This window comes from Brachyhypopomus gauderio, chromosome 20 (assembly GCF_052324685.1).
Source record: "Brachyhypopomus gauderio isolate BG-103 chromosome 20, BGAUD_0.2, whole genome shotgun sequence".
Taxonomy (NCBI): Eukaryota; Metazoa; Chordata; class Actinopteri; order Gymnotiformes; family Hypopomidae; genus Brachyhypopomus; species Brachyhypopomus gauderio.
Window position 1 is genome coordinate 9480036 of NC_135230.1, and position 6000 is coordinate 9486035.

Genomic DNA, 6000 nt, shown 5'->3' on the forward strand with positions numbered 1-6000 from the left:
CTACAGATCACTTCAAACACAACCAGTACAAGGTAAATATAAAGTACTTCTGAATTTAAGTGGTATAATCGATTATACGTCCAAAACGTGCATCAAACACAGAGTCCTATACATGGATGTGCAGAGATGTAAGTGTGTAGGTGTATAGTGAAAGTGAATTGTCTGACCCACTTTCTTGGACATTCATCTTTAACTGTGTTCTTTAAAATGGAGTCCGATTCCTTTCAGAGGAGCGAACAAAAATCTCATCACCCATCAAAATGATTTTGGCTCACATGGTTTATGTGTTGCTCTCTTATGTGATTCTTTCTCCTCTAAGATACACGTACCAATGATGCCACAACATTAGATGGTGTATCAGCTGTGAAGTAGCCAAACACAACAGTCATTATATTGGTAATTATTACAGCTGCCTGTAATAACGTTACTGTACTAAACAGGGTGTTCTCCAAGCAAAAGCAGTTACCCAGTTGAACTGGTATTGTATTGCAGTGTGAATACACGTGGTTGTTTGGTCCACTGAGTTATACATTTTCCAACTTATATGATGGGTTCACCATGCACCCTGTGCCACATGGTTGTTTGTGTTTGAAAACTGTAAAGATCAAACGTGTTATATAGCTGGTCATTTTAAGCATTGTTACGTAATCAATACATGTAAAATAAAACGTGCTTAATCGTGCAACGTATGGACATGCCATTAATGATTTACGTTTAACGTTTCCCGATTCAAAGTCTGAAACAATTCAGAGTCTAAAAATGAATTCAATCGTCCTTCTGTGTGGGAGAGACTTGAACTCTGCACCCCATGCTAAGAGAACACGTCGAACACACTGGGAACCACTGGTCCAATGAGGTCTGGGGGAGAGTCCTCTCCAAACCAGCCTGGAGGCCTAAGGGAAAGAATTTGCCTTTGAACCTTATTTCAGAGCTCGCTTTCTTTGCACCCCCAGTTTCTTTGATGTAGTTTGGGTCTGGTTTTCATTAACCCTGGGTTACGGTGTGTGTTTACCTGATGTACAGTCCAATTTAGCCACATGACCTACAGGTTTTGGTAAGCACTAAGACATCAGGGAGTCCCAGAGGGCTTGTTCTAGTCTGTAAACATGAGACGAAGAATGTGTGTGTGTGTGCATGTGGGGGGGGGGGGGGGGGGGGGGGGACTTTATGAGTGATGCGTGTGAAGAAAAAAAAATGAAATGGATGGAAAAAGCCACTGCAGTGTGTGTTAGTGGAAGCTGACGGTGTTATCAGAGACCATCCCGTGGGATCCACACGGTACCTCATTGAGACCATTGCACCGGCAGTTCTGTCGCCTTGGCAACCTCCTCTCCTCTATAACACTTGGTAATTATTGTTGTGCGGGTTTCTCTGGTTCTGTATCTCCACACTCCTTTGTTATATCTTCATCTTGCTTCTGGGGACAGGCCACACTCTGCAGTGGCACTCTGGTGCGGCTGCACAACACCGGGCCCTTATGTTCACTGGTGAGAGAGCCCACAGCAAGATTAAGTGGTCTTCTAGTCTCTCTCTCTCTCTCTCTCTCTCTCTCTCTCTCTCTCTGTGAGTGCGTGTGGTCACCTCCATTCAGTTTTGATCTTTTCAGTGTTGCTTTCCACTTTGTAATGTTGCTTTCTTGTGTGTGTGTGTGTGTGTGTGTGTGTGTGTGTGTGTGTGTGTGTGTGTGTGTGTGTGTGTGTGTACCTAGAAGGAGAGTATGACTTTTCAGGTGGATGATGGACACAAAAATGGACAATAAGTGACAAAGTCACAATGTAAAAGCATATGGAGAGTAATCGGTAATCATCCACGCACAAAGTGCTCAGATCGCCTCTACAATTTCAGGGTGTATTAAAGTAGTGCTTCTTAAGCAAGAACAATCACTGTGAAGCAATTGCAATTGTCACTTTGCATTTTTATTTACCATAAGCACAACTAAGCCATTTTGTTTCCGAACTGTTCTCAGCATTAAAACATGTTCTCTTTGAATAAATGAGATAGGGCTTACAGACTCAGAACTTTTTTTTTTAAACTTCACAAGATCATGCATTCATGTTGCTGTGTAAATACACAAAACAGTGTTCCATAAATACCTATCCAAGCCAGGGTTTCACAACACTCACACAGTGCTTAGTTCTACTGTTCCAGTAATCCCACAGGGACAGAAGTTCTCTCAGGTCTTTACTAAAACATCTTTTATGAACTCTTTTCTGCCTCTATTTTCGACCCTTCCTGGAGGTTTACCTTATCTGACATCATATTTTTTAGCCTGTGCATAGCAGGTTCTGTCTTTATTTTGTCTGTCTGGCCAAACACTGCATGTTTTACCTGAGTCAACAGCACAACTGTGGATGCCTACCAAACACCTCTGTCCTCGTATCTCTGCACTTATTTTTTCTTTCTAAAATTGTTAAAACATCTTAAATGAGGCCACCAGAAATAACTCATTATGTATGTATGTTGCAAAACATTGTATCACTACAGCAAATTATTTTACTTTTCAACTGACAAGCACTAAATTATGCAAATTAATTGCCAGAAATGTGTTAAGAGGGGCCACAGCCTAGGGTGGACTGGTGCTTAGAGGCAAATATAATTAAAAAATCCACCTTAAAGGGCCTGCTAATTGGATGCATTTTAAAGTGGCCGGATATATATTTGTCCAAGTAAATGAACCATTTTTTAATCTATGTTTTCAACAAAATAACATAAAATCAATATCTATGAATTTCAAAGCAAAAAGATTGTAGTTCAGTTCAGTTAAATGTTTAGGACAGTACGTTGAGTGACATCCTGCTTTGCCAAGTTAAGCAAATGTTCTTAACCAAGTTGTTGGTTGGTATTTGGAGTAATCCATGATTTAGATGTAAGGACAATTTTCTGGTTTCTTGAATTTAAAGCAAATTCATATTGACCTTTTATTCTTTCTCACCCAACAAACTTAAAAACCACTTGAATCAAACATGTCAGATTTGGAACGTCTCAGCTGGTCATGACACAGCTGCCATCTTGAAATTTTGGACATGTGCAGTAATGACCCGTAAACCTGTTTCCAAAACCCTGATGGAGCGCTGCCCACATATACAGCATCAAAGAACATCTGGTCATGGTTTCAATCAATACTGTGATTATAATTGTCCTTCATGGAAACACCCAAAAGTTTAGACTAATTTAATTCTGACTGCATTGTAAAGATCATGTTTTGTAGAAGAATTTTGATAAGGTTAAACACACCCATAGCCAACCTATTGATATCTACTTATGCAGTTTTTTTTCTGTATCACTAAATCTACCAAAAGGTCCGTTGTAGCTCCACAGCCTAATAATCACACTGTAAACCCCATTATGTAAAGCCCATGATTACTGTCACAAAAGGTGTGTGTGCTGATTATTAACACAGACTCATTGCTGTGTGATTCTGAGCTGAACGTGTAATCCAATATGAAACTGAGATTCATGGTGAGCTCTGAGCCAAGAGAAAAGACAATGGAGCTTGGCACAAAGACCAAAAGCCAAAAAGCCTCTGAAAGCTGGCGAATTAAATCATGATGTCTTTTATTATTTAATTTGAAATTAACAGCTCATTTCATACTTTGCAAAATGACCTGGTACAACCATCATGCACAAATAGAAGAGACCAGTTATGAGTTCACACTATATATCTGCTGCACACCTTAATACAGGTTTGCAATTCACATATGGAGCATTAATATTGTTAGGAACCACTTGCCACAGCTGAATGAAGGAATGTCATTTGGTACATTTAAATTTGGTACATTTAAACAGGGTCTATTTTGCTGCTGGAAAAAAGTCTTGCACTGACTTTTGTAACGTTATTGCTAAAGGTGTGGAGAGAGATAAGCAGCCCCTTGTGTATTTGCACTTGTTCATCGAATCAAGCTCAAAAAAACTTGCTGTTCATATTTATTTATTTAGTGTGTTTGCATTTTTTTTTGTTTGCTCACACATTTAATTTGTTGCCAGTGAAGGTATGATGGAAAAAGGTACTGGGGGCATGTGGGAAATGGAGTCTCCACAGATGATAGGGGGTGGTTTCAAATTTATTCTGGATCAAATTGGAGGTTTATAATGTAGTGAAATGTTTTTCTGTTGATTGTTTTATTTTATGAAAATCATGCAAAGGAATAGAATCGTGAAAGATAATTAATCTTTTTTGTCCTAAAGACCCCGCCATACCTTCTCCACCTTATATTCCAAAAATAGTATTGTTGTTGTTGTTGATATTGTCCATTACTTTATTACATCTCTTGTGTAAAAAATGTTGCTGAAAGGACTTTGCAGAAATAGTACGAATAAATCCACAACAAAAAATATAATTTATAAGGTGGTTGTGACAACATGATAAAAACAAAACAAAACAAGCAAATCAGCACATCTCCTCTGACCCCGTCTGACCCCGTCTGGCCCTGCCTGACCCCGTCTGACCCCGTCTGACCCCGTCCTGCTCCGACTTCACCCACGTACCTCCACCGCATCATTTGTTGCCCTGGTGTCTTGTTGCATTATCTCTCTCTTTGTTTTCCCAGCCTTGTTTGTGTTTACTCTAGAAACCCTTAGCCGGCTCCCCAGAGTTAATATGCACTCTCTTCTCCAGTTGAAGGTGCTCTGTCTAGTTTATACATTCAGATGAATCTCTACCTCCAGATGCACCGATCTGCTCACTTTTGCCTCTGGTATCCCAGCTCAGAGTGGTGCTGGCTTGTTGAAAGAGGAGATCATTGAGACCATTTTTGACATATGAAATATGTGTTTGGGCTTGAAGTGTTTGGGCTTGGTTTGTTACTTGAGAGTTGAGTATTCATACCAACTCAAATACTTTAAAAAAAGAAAAAGAAAATAAGACTTTTTCAATTTATGGTCGCAAGTTGTTAAAATGTTAAAAATGTTAAAGTAAGCAAATCAATCAGTCAGGTTTAACATAAAATGTATTGATAAAAACATTGATTATGCACCTGTGCTATTCTGTAGCCTCATTCACACTTTTCTATGTTCTTGTCTTTTCTTTGGAACGGTGTGAAGAAGTGTGAAGTATGTCAAGTTTTGAATTGTTTGAGCTTGTCTTCAGGCCAGTAGCCTAAACTTGTTGACTCAAAAGTCCATTCCTATCAAATCCTTCGTGGCATGCTATTTTTCTTTAGCAAATTTGCCCCTGATTTGGTGTGCAAGGTTCATCAGAATGCACGTCTGATTTTCACAAAATCTATGCTGGACTTGACGTGAAAATCCCTTATGACCAAGGATGGTTCTGCGTGCCCCATTTTGCCATCCAGCCAGAAGTAACATCACGCTGGCTGTTCCAGTCCCTGCGGTGCGGTCCGAGCTGAGCTCCTGAGCGGAGAGGGTGAGTGCACCGTTGAAGACGACAGCCTCACTGATCACGACCTCTCACCCCTACACCTCAGAGCCTCTCTAACTCTGACCGCTTCAGAACGTCCAGAAATTTGGACCAAGCATTAAATATGCTGTCAACAGACGATGTGGGGCCCCAGTTGCTAGTTGACTTTCCCAGGTTTATTTGGCCAGACAGACAGATATTTGTATTCATGAGGTAGGAATGTCTGCGCCCCATTCACAAAGAGTTGAAGCTCACAAAAACACCCTCCTGGAATTAAAAACTGTCTGCGTTTATTTCCTCAGGATGGTGTAACAAGGGTTTCATTTCCACACAGCACATAGATCTCACCAGATTTTATGCATGGCATATCTTAAGGAGTATCAACTGACTTAAATCTACATCTAAAATTTGCGATTTCCAAATATTACTTCACACTGGGTGGATCTTAATATCAGTGTTTTCTATACAGATTTTCAGACCACAGTGAATTTTAATATTATCTGCAATGACAGGTTTTATTGGTAGAAATAAAAGGTGTGTGTGTATGTGTGTGTGTGTGTGGGGGGGTGCGGGTGTGGGTGTGCGTGTGTGTGTGTGTGTGTGTGGAAAGTGAAGGCTACAGTGGTTCCTGTGGTAATCGGAGC